The following is a 17,588-nucleotide window of genomic DNA, read 5'->3' as shown; positions in this document are numbered from 1 at the left end:
GGAGTCTGCTTGTGATTCTCTCTCTCTCCCCCTCTCTCTCTGCCCCTTCCCTGCTCTCTAAATAAATAAATAAACTTAAAAAAATATTAAAGATCACCTGGATAATTCACTTTTAATTCAGAAATCCTCTTAAAATATTCCAAATACTTTGCTACCTCCTCTGACAGGGAACTCACCACTTCATGAAACAGCTTCTTTTATATTGGAGCAACTCTGACAGTATTAAAGTTCATCTTTATACTATGTCAATATTACCTCTAACTTCTCTTATGGAAGAGTTGCAGAATAAACTCTTATATCTCAGTCAGACTCAGCACAGAGTGAAAGAAGTCTTCCTTTGCTCCCTTGGGCTAGGACAAGTTTCTCTCAAAACACCTATATTCAGCCTTATCAGAAAACAGATCAGATGACATGTTACTCTTCCTATAAACTAAATGCTTATTGCTACCTAAAATTCATTTGTTGAAATCTAATCCTTGATATGATGATGTCTAGAGGTGGGGCTTGGGGAAGGTGATTAGATAAGGATGGAGTGCTCGTGAATGGGATTAATGCCCTTATAAGAAAAGGCCAGAGAGCTCCCTGGACTCTTCTCCCACCATGGGAGGTGACAGTAAAAAGACTGCTGTGTAGGAAACAGGAAGCAAGCCTCAGCAGACACAGAATCTGCCAACACCTTGATCTTGGATTTCCCAGCCTCCAGAACTGTAAGAAATAGATTCCTGTTGTTTATAAGCCACCCAGACTAGTATTCTGTTCTAGACGCCCAAGTGAACTAAGACAATCCTTGTGTACTTCTTGGTCTCCCTTAGTAAACTATAAACTTCTCAAAAACAAAGAATGTCTCTTATTCAAAACTCCAGCACCTGGCACAATTTCTGGCATACAGTGCACATTCATGATGTGCTCACAAATGGCCTTCCAGGAAGGAAGATCTATTTAAGAGAAAAGAAACATGGTGTGAGGAAACCTGTGAAAAAGCGGAAGGGGTGTGCCACCATATTAATGGCATAAGCATGTGCCTTTTCATTTGACTGACCTTCTGTCCAGTGGAGAGGTTGAGCAGAAGCAATAAAGTCAATTACACTAGATTTTATTACCACTTAAACAGTAGCCTCATTAATAAACATGGTATGTGGCCAATGCACAATTTAATCAAAAGTGAAGGAAAATAAAGTAAGAAGGGTACAAAGATCACTGGCACCACCTTTTGCAAGTGGCCTAGCAGTACAGACACACACACAAAAAAGTTATGGAAAAAGGGCATAACAGAAAGGATGTAAATGTCCACAGTAGGAAAATCCCTGAGAAGTAAAACACAGGATCAGCGAAAAAGAACTTTAGTTGTGAGGATAAAGGAGGGCTATAATGCTATGAGAAAAGGGCACAAGAGTTCAGGCTTGGGAAACAGAAAGAAGGGAGATTTCAAAGCAGTGGCTATTGGTCTTCACAGAAGAAAGCCAGTAATGTCAGCACTGGCAATGGAAGACTATGGAAATCAATGAATTACAGTATCTTCTTGCTAGATGGGCACTAGGAGGTCCTCTAGACCAAACACCATTTCACAAATGAAGAAGCTGAGGGCCAGAGATTACATACTTTCAGTATGTCAGAGATTGAGGTTTTGGCAAATCTCCCCAGATCCTGGATGACTACACAGGGCTCTTAACTACCTTCTCCAGGTCTGTGCACCAAGAACAGCCATTTCTTTTTCTTTTTCTTTTTCTTTTTTTTTTTTAATGTTTATTTATTTTTGACACACACAGAGAGAGAGACAGAGCATGAGTGGGGGAGGGGCAGAGAGAGAGGGAGACACAGAATTTGAAGCAGGCTCCAGGCTCCAAGCTGTCAGCCCAGAGCCCGATGCGGGGCTCAAACTCACAGACTGCGAGATCATGACCTAAGCTGAAGTTGGACGCTAACCGACTGAGCCACCCAGGTGCCCCAAGAATGGCCATTTCTTAAGCTCCAGGTATAGCCCAGGAAATTCACAACTATTATTTCACCTAAATGCTACAGCTGCCATAGAAAGAATGAAGGGGCATTAGGATACATAGGACAGGGAGGTCAGGATCCCATACCTAGGATATGGGAGATTTGGGGTTCATATTTTAGATTGCTCTACTTCAAAATGTTCCTCCCTCCAGACCACAATGCCTGTTATCATGGGTAACAAAGCATAAATTTGAGATAGACAGTATTTTCTACACCACCTACCCCTGGACTTACAGGGAGTGCCCAAGAAGTATGATCTCAAGAGTCCATGAACAATAATAGCCACAGCTTCTGACTTTAAGGCAGGCCAAGAGTGTACCTTTTTTTTTTTTTTTTTTTTTGAGTATTTATTTATTTATTTATTTATTTATTTTTATATGAAGTTTATTGACAAATTGGTTTCCATACAACACCCAGTGCTCATCCCAAAAGGTGCCCTCCTCAATACCCATCACCCACCCGCCCCTCCCTCCCACCCCCCATCAACCCTCAGTTTGTTCTCAGTTTTTAACAGTCTCTTATGCTTTGGCTCTCTCCCACTCTAACGTCCTTTTTTTTTTTTTTTTCCTTCCCCTCCCCCATGGGTTCCTGTTAAGTTTCTCCGGATCCACATAAGAGTGAAACCATATGGTATCTGTCTTTCTCTGTATGGCTTATTTCACTTAGCATCACACTCTCCAGTTCCATCCACGTTGCTACAAAAGGCCAGATTTCATTTTTTCTCATTGCCACGTAGTATTCCATTGTGTATATAAACCACAATTTCTTTATCCATTCATCAGTTGATGGACATTTAGGCTCTTTCCATAATTTGGCTATTGTTGAGAGTGCTGCTATGAACATTGGGGTACAAGTGCCCCTATGCATCAGTACTCCTGTATCCCTTGGGTAGATTCCTAGCAGTGCTATTGCTGGGTCATAGGGTAGGTCTATTTTTAATTTTCTGAGGAACCTCCACACTGCTTTCCAGAGCGGCTGCACCAATTTGCATTCCCACCAACAGTGCAAGAGGGTTCCCGTTTCTCCACATCCTCTCCAGCATCTATAGTCTCCTGATTTGTTCATTTTGGCCACTCTGACTGGCGTGAGGTGATACCTGAGTGTGGTTTTGATTTGTATTTCCCTGATAAGGAGCGACGCTGAACATCTTTTCATGTGCCTGTTGGCCATCTGGATGTCTTCTTTAGAGAAGTGTCTATTCATGTTTTCTGCCCATTTCTTCACTGGGTTATTTGTTTTTCGGGTGTGAAGAGTGTACCTTTTCTAGGCAGCCAGGTGATTTCTATGGCCAGAGTAGTCTCCCTAAGAAGTTTCTGGAGCCTGTGCTGTAAAATCCTGGAGGGCAGAAGTGTGGTCCTAGCATCTGGAGCCATGGGTGACACATGGCAGGTCATCATGGGAGGTCCCCAGTCAGTTGTTAACTGGATGGTACTCAAATGCCTATTTGAGGTCAAGCCAGTTATCTCCCTTGGCCAAGGGCATAAGGACATAGTGATGCTGCTCTGTACCTAGGAAGGACAGATACAGAGACCTCTGCCTGCTCCTCTGTCAAGGCAGAGTCTCTCTGCAGACTTCTGAATTCTGGCTATGACACCTGTGATCTCTGACTTCTCACCTCAAAAACTGTAGGACAGAGCAAGAAGAGACTCTGCCTCCTGTCCTGAGCTCTCTTTCTTTGGTTTCCATGCTGCCCTCTCAGGGCTTCTGACTTGGTGAACATCTGCCATGTGCTTCCTTGCCAGGACTCCTATCAGCCCTCCCGGCTGGAGTTCACGGCCTGCTGGCAGCTTGGAGTAGTGAGGTTTGGTTCTGCTGACTGGGCCCCTTGGCCCAGGCCTCTCTCTGTAGGCCCTGAACTGCATCGGCCAGGCCCGATCCCCCCACCAGACTACAAATCCTCAGGCTGCCTGTGAAATCCTTCCAGACTCTTTAAAGCAGAGCATTATATTTAACTTTCTGCTCTTGTACAGATAAGCAGTACATGAAAAGAGAAAAATATGCAGATCACACTTTAATAAATATGGAATACTGCACCTGGCATCTATCTAAAAAAATATTATTACCTGCACCGCGAGAGCAGCAATAACACCACCATAACAATAACATTGTCGGGATGCAGGAAACCAAGATGTTTTGAATTGTGTTATAATTAGAAAGCAGATAAATAGGAACATCATTTATTCATTAAAACTGTGCAAATGGAAAATCTACTTAATTAATTTCTTTGTACAATGTCTGTAAACTCCTTCAGGGAGGAAATCTGAGGAACAATTTCAGACCCAGAGCAAATGACACAAACACGACTTTGAAGCACAACTAGAAAGGCAGCCTGGCAGTGATTGTTTTTTGTCCAAAGTGTTCTTTTGAATGAGACAAAGGAGACACCAGACTGGCCATACAAATGGAATAGCACGGGCAGCCAGTCCCAACTGTGCCTGAATTCCATTTGTCCTGTGCATCTGAACTACACCCCCAGCCTGTCTGCCCCCCTCAGAAGAGAGGTCTCAGGGTGAAGTGAGTGGACTTGGAGTTGATTAAGGGACTTGCAAAGTCCTTAGGAAAGTTTTAAAAGTGGATCATTAGCAGGTTTCACATCTATCATGCAAACGAAGGATCACACCAAATGAAGGATCTGGAGGAAGATCTGCACTTAGTGCATTGCATGGAACCATCAGTTGACCCTGGTTGCAAATCTCTCTTCCCTGCGTCTTCCCTCCCTGTCCCTGCTTTAACCCACTTTTGCTCTTCAATCCTAGGCCACCCTCGCAGCCTTTCCCACACATGCTCTTACTCCAGCCTGTAGTCTCTGTAGTCTTCACAGGACTTTCATCTTAATACAAGTCCAGCCTAAGAATTGGTAATATGATCATGGAGTTAGGCTGAGCTTGCCTAACATTTGACAATGCATGTAGCTCCTACAGTCTCCTGGTTTACTCTCCCATCACTCTCCAAACCAGTTGCAGCAATATGGGCATTAGCTGTTGAATGCTGTGAGGCAGTTATTGCCAAGTACTTTGCACACATGATCCCATTTAACCCTCACTATTATGACCCTAACTAATAATATGGTGATGTTATTAGTATTATTCCCATGTCACAAATGAGAAAAGGGAGGCACAGAGGGAGTGGTTCACCAACTAAAATATCATACATGCAGTAAGTATACTGTGCTTGAATTCTGATTTTCTAGTTTGTGGTTCATTTAAAACCAACGCCTGGTCTAGCGGATACTCCTCAAGGTTATCTGATTCTGATGCAACAGGAACTATTTTGCAACTGTGTAAATCGCAGATCAACAGAGAGAAGTGCAAAATATCTTTTTTGTCTATACACATGCAAAGTATTCTCTTACAGCATAGGTTCAGTTGACTTTCCCCGTTCTCTGTAAAAGACAGTTTTTCCTACAATTGCCCATTCATTTTGACATCCTTTACTCCTGTAAGTTTGTACATTTTGACTTCTCTTTTCAATTTGTTGTTACACCTCACCAGTTGCCTCATTAATGAGTTAAATAAAATCTTTATACGCTTATTAGTTTCCTAGGGCTGCCTTAACAAAGTACCACAAAATGAGCGGCTATAACAACAGAAATTTATTATCTCAAGTTCTGGAGGTTAGAAGCCCTAAATCAAGGTGTTGGCACGACATGCTCCCTGGGAATCATCAAGTAGAAGATCCTTCCTTACCTCTTTGAGCTCTGGTAGCCCCCCCATGTTCCTTGGCTATAGCCAATCTCTGCCTTCATATTCACATGACCAACCTCCCTCTGTGTCTGTGTATCTGTACCTTCACATGATAGCATTCTTCCTGTATGTGTTTAAAATTTCCTCTTCTTGTAAGGATACTACTTCTATAGAATTAGGGCCCACCCTAATAACCTCCTCTTAACTTGATTATACCTATCTGCAGATACCCTAGTTCTAAACAAGGTCACATTTACAGGTACTGGGAGTTAAGACTTCAATGTGTTTTCTGCAGGACACAACTCTTTTGTGTTCATTTTTATATCTGTATGAGAGTTATGATTTTACTTTTCTTGAAAATTGTTATAACATCTAGTAATCTATTGACAATATCATGAGATACTGACTTTTTTATTACTTTTAGTTTTTAAGATTATTTTTCTGTGAAAAATGTCAATGGTCATAAATAAAACAGTGTAACAACAGTGCAGTGGATCCCCATGTACCTATCACCCAACCTTAACAATTTCCAATACTCTATCAATCTTACTTCCATGACCACTAAAGCCTGGATTTACAGGGGTTCTGATATCAACTCATATTCTCTTTCCCATTCCAGCTAACTGCTGGACATCTTGCACTGCCAAGAGTAACTTGTTATTTAAATAGGTTTTTAAAATTAATTCATTACTACGTGGCAATGAGAAAGAACGAAATATGGCCTTTTGTAGCAACGTGGATGGAACTGGAGAGTGTGATGCTAAGTGAAATAAGCCATACAGAGAAAGACAGATACCATATGGTTTCACTCTTATGTGGATCCTAAGAAACTTAACAGAAACCCATGGGGGAGGGGAAGGAAAAAAAAAAAAGAGGTTAGAGTGGGAGAGAGCCAAAGCATAAGAGACTGTTAAAAACTGAGAACAAACTGAGGGTTGATGGGGGGTGGGAGGGAGGGGAGGGTGGCTGATGGGTATTGAGGAGGGCACCTTTTGGGATGAGCACTGGGTGTTGTATGGAAACCAATTTGACAATAAATTTCATATATTAAAAAAAATAAAAAATAAAAATAAAAAAAATAAAAAAAAAATAAAATTAATTCATGAAAAGGTAGTAACAATATTAAGATCTTAACATTGTCCATCCCAGGAGGGAAATTATATTACTTCCAGACTTTGCTCTTGGCTAGTATAATCATAAACATGTACTAATGAATCAACATATTTTTCTCCCTAGTTTCCACTTAGATTTCAACTGAGGTTTATCTGGAAGGAAGATCAATGAAAGGAACCTTGAGACAGGTGAGGCCTGTCTGCTTAGAAGAGACCCTCACCACCATCTACATGAAGTGACAACCCTGGGTTTTCACATAGGCTGTCAGTGCATAGCCATCAGCAGCAATAAGTTCTTTTTTTTTTTTTTTTTTTTTTGTTTTGCTCCAGTCTGCTCCAGCTAACACAGCAATGGCTGAATCTTCTATTATACAGGCATCATGATAGCAGGCATCGCAATCAGAACATTAAACTACACAAGACTTTTTTTTTTTTATAAGCTGCATAAGATACTTGTTGGAAGGATGACTTGAGAAGATTCAAACATATTTAAGAACAAGTGAGAGGATGTATATGTAAGTGCTTTGATAATTAACAATAATTATTTTTAATACATTAATAAGGCCTAGAATCAGAGATGTGTGGATAAATCCACGTGATGAGATCCATGGGCTGTCCTGGAAGACCCGACCCCATGCCTGGCTTGTCACTAATAGAGACCCTACCTTGTGCCTATGCTCTTTAAGTAAAAGTGCAGTGATGACAAAAATCCTCCATGAGAACAAGAATACCTTGTAAATGGACGGCGATTTATCCTACCATTACCATTCTAATTTTTTCACTTTGAAATAATATCAGACCCACAAGAAGTTGCAAAAACAGTACAGTGACTTCCTGTGTATGCCTGACCCAGCTCCCCTCAACAGGAACATCTTACATGACCCTGATTCCTTATTAAAACCAGAAAATTGATAATGCACTATACACCTTCAGACACTTCAGATATACACTATACACCATCTTCAGATATTACCGATTTTTAAGTACACTCATTTTCTTGTGTAGGTCTATGACACTTTGCCTTATGAATAGATTCATTTTTATTATTATCTTAAATCACCAGTTTAATTGGTCTATTTACCCAGAGGAGGCCCAGTCTTGTGAAGCACATTTCTGTTCCCTATTCATGTGGATTTCATGTATTTTCATTAATATTTTAAAAGGTAATATGGGATGGCTGGGTGGCTCAGTCGGTTAAGCGTCCGATTTCAGTTCAGGTTATGATCTCGGGGTCTGTGGCTCGAGCCCCGTGCTGGACTCTATACTGATGGCTCAGACCCTGGAGGCTGCATCGAATTGTGTGTGTGTGTGTCTCTCTCTGAGCCTCCCCACTCATGCGTGCTCTCTCTCTCTCTCTCTCTCTCTCAAAAATAAACATTAAAAAGTAATAAAAATAAAAAGTAATATTATATTGAAAAAATATGACAAACACTGAAGAATCAAAGAAATAACAAACATATATCCCAAATCAGAACAGCTGTCCGTTAATATACTCGTTTAGAGGTAAAGTTTTCTCAATGCCCACAGTAGGCCCTGTCTCTTTTTTCCTCATTCAGAACAACCACCATGGGTTGATTGTATTCCCTTCCACTCAACCTTATTCTGCTTTTACATGCATGTTTTTTGGATACATGGTTTTTATCTCTTCATACCAGTCATTTTCAACCATCTTCTCTCATTGATATAAACATGGCAGATGTTATTCAAGTAGGAGATACTTCCAACTGCAATTCCTCAAGCACTAGTTGTAATGTTCTTTCTCCCTTCTTCTTCCATGCCTGAAAAAAAATACTTGGAATGTATGACAACTACTCTACAATGGTAATCACCTTGCATGTGTTCCAATTTATAGAAAGAGTAAAGCCTTCAGAAATTCTAGGACTTTACTTATAGTAATTACTTGAACTACATCTTAGAACTGATCTCCATGCAACATTAGGGCTTTAATCAGCTATTTTAATAAACAGAAGTTTGCCAGGCAACCAGATCTTATATTACAACTGCAGAAGTTTGCGTGGAAAAAGTCTGAGCAAATGGAAGGGCCATGGCGGATGGCCCTGTGTCAATCCTCCTATCTCTGGCACTGCTGTGATTTGGCCAATGCTTTTCAGTCTATGTAGATTTTTCTCCTTCCTGTGATTAGATTGGTTATCTCCTATCATCTTTCTAGACTGAGCTCTTGTTTATCTCAGTGCTCTGGGCACTTCCCAAACTGAGCTATATCATAATTTTTGGGTTAGATCTTAGTTCTTCCTCTAAAATGAGTTCCTTGAGAGCCATGGTGCACTTGAGAGTCACAACATCCCTAGCACCTAGTGTAATATCTTCACTACTAGAGGCCCACAGGAGATGCGCACTGAATGGGTGAAGGGATTGGTATTCAGGTGACCAGGCTGGCCAGGTTTGAATGGAAGTACCACCACTTACAGCTATGTAACTTTGAACAAGTTATCTATCCTGTGAGTTTTATCTGCAAAATGGAGATTTTTTTCAATTGTTTCATCAGAGCATTGTGGTAAGGGTGAGATGACATTAGGCAAAAGGTGGTTATCATAGTGCCTGGCATCTAGCAAAAATCCAATAGCAGTGGTGACTGGGGCCTGGAGTATTTGGTGAATGCTAGGTTGACTGAGTAACTGAACTAGTAGTAGGTAGCCTAGACACATAGCCTAGGTGTGTGGAGGTGACAGCATAGGGCCCAGGATAAGAGGTGTCAGTAATATCTGTGGTGACCATGCAGAGGCCCTACTCAGCTCTTCCTTTAAGAGAATGTGCTGTAAGGCACAGTGTTGACTGACAACCTCCAGCCACTCCTTTAAAGCCAGCAGGGTATTTACACAGAGGCCACTCAGCATGGCCGAGGTATTAGATCCAGGTTACTTCTGCCCAATGCAGGACTCCTCAATTTGACTTTTTTAGGGACTCCCTGTAAGTATGACTGAGACTTCCTCAGAACTGCACTGAAAGTCATGGCTTTTCCTTTATAATTCTCCTTTATTCTTTATACCCATCCATAGATGTCACACTTGCTTCATGGTCTGAGGCTTCCACAAACTCCACCTGTTTCTTGTGTCCAAGACTGATCTACCCATAGATCAGTAGTTTTGAGCAATCTTTTATGGAGCCATAAAGATAGAAAAAAGTATCAAAAGGCACAACCTCAAAGCTGTCTGAGCCTATAGAAAAAGAAAATATGAACAGGAAACCATCTGTACTTGGAAGATTGCTCCCAGTACTTGGGACTTGTGATCTTTGTGGGTTTTATTGGCACTATTTTCTGTAACATTTCTGATGCTCAGAACTGGATACAAGTTATACAAACCATGTGTAGAACTTTAAATTTGGTCCATTATTTCCTCATCTCTTACCTTGCAATGCTTTCAAAACAGAGGAACAGATATCACTACCTCAATTTTATTCATTTGAAATCCATGACCCAGAGATGGAGGGAGACTAGACTGAGCTCAGAGGCCACTGTGTCAATCCTCCTGCAGACCTCAGCCTTGCTGACTCCCAGCACTGAGACTCTTTCACTGTATGGAGCTGAGAACTGGCTAATACCATTCACTCAAATGAGTAGACACATCTTTCGGGCAATTGTGATTAAGTCCCTTTCCACCACTGAAGCAACAGGTTTCTGTTTTCACAGCCTAAATGGCTCTGGCCAAAAATCCTTCCAAAATCCTTCAAAATCACTACCAAAAATCCTTCAAACTCAACCATAATGTCTGCCAGTGTCTGATACCCTGAGTTTTAATCTATTCCTGAGCCTTCCCAAATTTCTTCCTTCCCCTCCAAAAAATATCTTCTTGATCATCACCCCAGAGAAGAATCTGGTTACTTTCATCGGCATATTATATCAAAATCACTGAGCAGAGAGAGCCACAACAGGTGCTGGATTCCAAAAGTTTGAAAAACATATCACAGAATATAAATGACACTTCAGGAAATCAATAACTTTAGAGATTTTTGACTAGCAAGAACTCTCCCACAGAGATCATACTAATCCAAGAATAGCTGGCCCCTCACTCCCAATAAAAATCTCTCTCTCTTAGGTTAATGATCCCTGCAAATCCCACACTAATTGATAGCCCAGAGTTCCAGAGTGTTGCATTTCAGTAAATGGTCAAAATGACACATTTGGCATTAATGTCTTGACTATGTCTCCCTCAAGTGCAATCTCCTTTTAAAATCACTCCAGCAAGAGAACCATCTCAACTGGTAATTTGCAATCACAGGCATCTACCCTATTTGTCTACTCTTGTTCTTCAGGGGCAGGAAAAAAATAGGAGGCAGAGTTCAATACCTAAATATCCTGTGTTGGATCTCTTCCAAATAATTATTCATGTATATAAGCTTGGGTATAATCTAGCTTTTGGGTGCACACCTGGCTACACAGATTTGCGTATCTATTACACTGGGTAGTTGGAGGTAGGGGTAATCATTTTGAAATGAGTAAAGTCAGCCCATAGTGTTAGCCATTTCCATATCAGCTCCCACATCCATTCCTAATGGTATCTTGCCCTATTCAAAAACCCATAGCTAGAGTTTGCCCCCTCCACCACCTCTTTCTCTGGAGAGTTTAGCCAATAGCAAAATATATGCAGCTAAGATTTAACAATGTTATTTGCAGCTTCCTATGGAGACCAAAAAAACAACCTTTCTGATCTAAAGTAATAAATGGTGATAATAAAAAGGCTAGAATGTTGAATTTAGGGACTGATAGCCCTGGTCCAGGGTTCCCTAAATTATTATGTAAACATCTGCTTACCTGGCTAACTTTCAAGGTCAGCCTTGTCAAAGAATAGATCTAGTCCTCATTTCAGTTTTCTCTAAGAATGTTTTTTGCCCACTGTCAGAAGAAGCATGGAAGACAACACCAGTGGATCATAGCAACAACCCACACTTGTGATTAGGAGTTGTATTTAAAGGAGCTATGGGAAACACAGAACAGGGATCCCATTCCTACATTTCTTCCTCCCCAGGCAGCTTTCTTAAGCTTATTTGGCTTCTTCAAACAGTCCATTCTCTTTTTCCAAGTCTCTCTCACTATGTTTAGATGTTACTGCTGGAATATAAGAGAAAGAACAGAACATGAGATAATTTATGCCCCGATTTAATCAAGCATTGAAGGTAATGGTGGCAAGGGATGGACCTTGAGGTGGTAGACAGGGGGGAGGTTGAGAAAGAAGAAAGGAAAAACAGACAAGAGAGAGAAAAATGGAATAGAGGGAGGAGAGAGGAAGAGAAACTAAGAAAGGGTGAAGAGAACAGGAAAGAGAGAACAAGCAGAGTAGGAGCTCAGAGACTTAAAATCAACAGCAGAAAGGAAATGGGTGAGAGAAGGAAAGCAGGAAAGCAGATTTCACTGTCAAGGCTCCTCTTTAACTTTGCTGTATGCACTTGTGTGGGGAGGATCATGAGGGTGAAGGAGTCAAACAATAATAATGCTTTTAAAAAGGCTTTTAAAACCTCTATATAAGCATCTACCCAATAAACATTCATAAAATACTAAACTTGCACTACTGACAAGACACCATGATTTATATTTAAGTTTTTGTAAGTTTTATAATACATTGCCTTATATGAATTGGATTATATCTTTCATCAAGAAAGAAAGAAAGAAAGAAAGAAAGAAAGAAAAGGAAAGAAAGAGGAAGGGAGGTGGGAGGAAGAGGAAAGAAGAAAGAGAAGGAGGGAGGGAAGAAGGAAGGGAAAAAGAAAGGAGAAAGCAAAGAGAGAGAGAAAAAAAAGAACACAGAATGTAAAAATGCAGGTAAAGAAGCAGTAGCAGAAAAAACACAACTGCACAGAGCCTAAGTCTAAACAAGAAAAATGAGGAAATCTCTGTGGCAGGCAAGAGGGAGCTCACTACAAACCAGCTATGCAACTAAGCACTTTCTGAACATCAGTTTTCAGTTTTTACAAAACCGAGGCAGGTGTTCTGGTATTCCTGTTTTGTAGGTGTGTGATAGACTTCATCTTTCTGGGCTTTCTGTCACACGTGGTACCATGGACCTGTGTATGGTTTTCACTTTACGATTCACAAAGATTTCCTGTGCAGTAGGTTGTAGATCATGGGGATAGTGACAAAAAGAAGAATTTATATGAAGAATATCAGATATTTCCAACTTCAGCACCAAGTACCAGAGGAGAAATGGCATATGCGTTTCATCTCACACACCAACTCCACTTGATTGAAGCCAACTTCCTGAAGGGCTCTAATTAGAAGCATTCTCTCACCGCTGGGACCAGCAGCGAAAGCTGAAGTGTCTAGATAGTGACATGTGTTCACTGCACAGGATGACAGAGGCTGCACAACTGCCTTAGAGTTGTTTCTCCTGCAGCAAACTGAATGGCCAGCCCCATGAGCTACTAACCTCCCTGTAGGATGAGAAATGATCTGGTAAAACTCATCTACCCTTATATAACAGCTGTCTACTGGCTCATTTAAATCTTTGCATCTGGATGGTCCTGATCATCTGTCATCTTTGTGGGTTCTCAAGCCGAGAACATCATCAAAGGAAGGAAGGCACTGTGGTGCAGCAGAGCCAGCAGTGGATTGAGAGCTGGAGCCTGAGGTTTAGCTCAGCCTTGTCACCCGAAATGACATAGCTAAGCTCACTTCCCTCTTGACACTTCAGCTTCCTCTACTATAGAATGTCATTTGCGCCAAATGACAGAACTAAAATTCTAAAATTTTGATGTCCCAGATTTGCTCAGTTCAATCATTTCAGACAAAACCTAGATTTGGTTCTCATCCAAACTGGTTCACTGATGTTCTTTCCAAAAACATTTGTTAAATGTATGAAATGGTTCTGGTATTCTCTTCAAAGCTTGCAAATCAGCACTGATTGTCCTTTGAATAGGCCATGCTAATTTCACCTCTGCCTTGGCCACTGCTCCTCTCCTAGCTCCTCCACTTGCCTTCTCAGTCTATTCATTCCCCTGCTTAACTTCTTCCACAAAGCGACCAGTGACCTTGATGTGCTCCTAAGCTTGTTTTGCTAACGTCCAAAGCCTGATAGCATCTTTGAGGGACCCCTGGCAACTATACATTTATTCCATTGAAGAGAAGAAGGGGATATTAGTCATCCCTTGGGAGAATACATAGGATCTCTATACATTTAACTGTTGAGCTTTAATATTCACAATTCGACTGTGTCTTTCAGACTCAACAGAATTTGGTTCTGAAGAACTCTGGGTACAGAAGCAAATACCAATGTCATTAGAAAACCTCATTCCTTGTACTATGTATGACAAAGCATTCAGTGTACTATGTGATGGGAAGAAAATGAGAAGATACTTTAATGGAGAGTATATATTATAAGAAATATAAAATCATATTTGGGTACAGATCCAAATCTAGGACTTTCTCTCTTGACTTTCAAGACTATCTTTTTCTTTTTTTTAAAAAAAATTTTTTTTCAACGTTTATTTATTTTTGGGACAGAGAGAGACAGAGCATGAACGGGGGAGGGGCAGAGAGAGAGGGAGACACAGAATCGGAAACAGGCTCCAGGCTCCGAGCCATCAGCCCAGAGCCTGACGCGGGGCTCGAACTCCCGGACCGCGAGATCGTGACCTGGCTGAAGTCGGACGCTTAACCGACTGCGCCACCCAGGCGCCCCAAGACTATCTTTTTCTTGATACATAAAGTTGGGATATTGGCCTTAAGGCCTCACCAATTCAAAGTCTTCACTGGTAAAATGAGGACAATAATATCTTTGGATTGTGATGAGGATTCAATGAGACAAGCTGCATGAGCACCTAGCATCATCCCTAGGATATGGTTGTAAGTCAAAAATGGTTCCTGTGACTGGATATTCTGGACAATTTTAATCAGAAGTGGAAGGCAGAGACTGGGAAATGTGGAAACAGAATCCAGAGATAGATGTGAGGCATGAAGCTCAAATAGGAACATGATATTTCACCAAGACTTCTCACAGTGACATTATTTCCCACTAAGGGCAAGCTTAGTCTCACATTGTGGCTGGCTCTAAACCAAAACCTAAACAGTCTGGTTGAAAATGGGAGGAAGAGGGCAGGGGAGCCTGTGAAAAGCACTGAGCCTGCTTCTTTGACCTTTAATTCATCTTCACCCTGCACCTATTTCAGCCCATAAAGGATTACAGTCACTGCTGTTCTGTGCTTGGTCCTTGGTCAGGGCCCAAATATAAATGAATGTGGCCAACCTGGGCCCCACTTTTTCTTCCTCTAAGGACTCAGTTCAGCTAATCAGCTTACTAAGATTCTGTACTCACCTATTTTTTCCTCTGATGATTTTTTTTTTTTTTACTTATTTAACTAGAATGATGAGCAAGCTATCCACCATCACAAGCCCCCTACAGCTATGGGACCTGTGTAAATGTCTAACAAAAGAAGTTCAAAAACATCCTTGTGAAATCCTATTTTTCCTTCTCTGGGGGACTATTTCACAAGTGCTATTTCACTTTCAGGCTTCAAAGCTCTTTGCCAGTCTATTATGAGTACTTTTGTCATAAAAATAGGAAGGAAAGCAGGGCAAGGCCAATATATTCCGAACAAGAAATGAGAAAATCAGATTTGAGGAGCCATTGTTCACTAACATATTCTGTACACGTTCAGGGGTACCAGTTTCATTCACCTATGCCCAGGTCAGTTTCCAGAAAACCCCTAATGAATATCAAGTCTCTTAATGTCTCTAGGTCTTCTTTCAAATCTTTCTTCTACCTGGAGCATTTTTACCTATGTCTCTAACTACTCAGATGCTATCCCTCTTCTTCAAGGAAAGCTCTGGATGTGCTTCCTTGCCTTTTCATTACTTCTGTGTCCCGTTCTGATAATCTTTGAACTCACAACATGCCTTTCTCCATTCTGTATAGCACTTGCCTATTCCATTATATTGTTTTCCTTCATGAAGGTTATAGGGATAACTTGGTTCCTCCATATTCTATAGAAGATAGCAGGAAGAGAAAGTAATGCTGGGAAACTGGAGGAGGAAAAGCCCAAAGGTAGGTCCTACAGCAGTTAAAGGAAACTTGAGGTTGTAATTAAGTAGAAAGTATTCATGGGGCAAGACTTCCCCTGTTATTTTCACACATGAGGGCTGATTGGAGAATGTGCAAGACCAAGCTGACCTTGTCCCCAGAAGGGAGGTGGTGGTGGGATACTCATCATTCCACCATCAGAGATGATAGAATTTAGACCATTCCACTTGAAGCTGATTAGCATTAATTCAGTTTCCACAGACACAGTGCAAAGCTTTGCTTTCCTAAATAATGGAAAGCACCTGCTGATAAGATAACTCTAGAATATGCTTGAGAAGCTAGTAGAAATGTTCTCCTTGTGTCTTCAAAATCACTCTTTGGGTGTGAGTTCCCATTCTTCAATATCACTGTAAGCCACCCAATAGCAGGAACTATACTGTCTCTTCACACACACACACACACACACACACACACACACACACACACACACATCAATTCTTACATGGATATCTATGGCTATCCCTATACTAGAACTATGTAATAATCTTCATGTAATTATTTAGTAACTAATCATCTTCATGTAATTATCTATAATTCACTCACAGAGCAGACATTTATTGAGTGAGGATTTTATCCACAGCTCTCTCCCAACCATGTAGGGCAAAGCTTTGGGCCACATTCCACAAAAAAAGGGTATATGGGGAAAACCATATGTAAAACAGATAAACTCTGAAAACAAGTGGAAAATTACTGCTGTCTACTTCAACCTTCCATTTCTTACAAAGAAAACAATAGGCCCAGTTAGATTATATCAATCTAATCCAATCTTATATCTTATCTAGATTGATACAATCTAACTGGGCCTCTTTCTTCTTTAACTCAGACAGTTATTCATTTCCTAAACATGCCTGCAAGTAGAAATCATGTAGAAATTTTGAGGGAGTGGAGGGAGAGACTGATGGAGATTCACAGCTCCCAACCCAGACCCACTCAATTTTTAACGAGTCAGTAATGCATGAATTTATCAAATGGCCTGAATGATTCTTATTAGTCCAGCTGGAGGATTAAATCATTTGCCCAAAGTTATGAGTTTGTGGTTGAGCCCAGAGAAATGAGTGCTCCTGCTCTGGCTCTTTGTCTATCACCCCTCTGTTTCACCACCCAACAGTGCTTTATTTAGCGTGCAGCTTGAGCTTTCTTGTTGTCATCACTATCTTTCTTAGGGCCACGTCTGATCTTCCTCATGGACTAACAAAAACTCCAGAGCAGCGGAAAATTTATTGCCCGCCAAGTTGACCACACACTGGGTATTCAGTAAGCTTCTACAAGTAGGTTCATCATGATTAGATTTTCATTTTAGAATTATACTACTCACCATCCCTATAGGTTATCTTTGATAAGTGCAACCTGATGATCAAGAAGGAAGAGGTCATAAAAAGTTGGAGTGCCCATGGAATCCTGGGAGAATCAATAAACTCCACTGGACATCAGTTCAAAATGAGGCAGCTATTGTAGGTTTGTTTTTCTTAGATCTCTACTACTATGGAAAACAGCCACCCAATATAACCAATCCTTTATTTATTTTATTTTATTTATTTTTTTTTTACTGCTGTGTGGTTCTGTAGGTTAATGATAATTCCTTAAAGTTTACAAAGTATTATACTGTTTTCGAATTTTTCACTTATATTATTTCATCTCTCAAAATCCATGTCAGGAGGGTAACATGAATAATAATGATCCCTCCCATTATACATACTAATAAATCGAGGCACAGAGAAGGTATGTGACTTATTCAAAGTCATAGAAGTGATATGTGGTAGAGCTGAAAT

General features: G+C 40.7%; 1 protein-coding gene across 7 annotated transcripts in view; it reads right to left on the bottom strand.

Annotated features, from left to right (window-relative positions):
• Positions 1 to 17,588, bottom strand: part of CTNNA2 (catenin alpha 2) — a 966,176-nt gene that overhangs the window by 502,659 nt on the left and 445,929 nt on the right. The gene's annotated exons all lie outside the window — the stretch shown is intronic.

Source organism: Lynx rufus, unplaced genomic scaffold, assembly GCF_022079265.1.
Source record: "Lynx rufus isolate CCGP_SWC_20201006 ecotype Redwood Valley unplaced genomic scaffold, mLynRuf1.p SCAF_8, whole genome shotgun sequence".
Classification (NCBI taxonomy): domain Eukaryota; kingdom Metazoa; phylum Chordata; class Mammalia; order Carnivora; family Felidae; genus Lynx; species Lynx rufus.
Note: the sequence above shows the minus strand (reverse complement) of the source record. Positions and strands in the feature narration are given on the sequence as shown.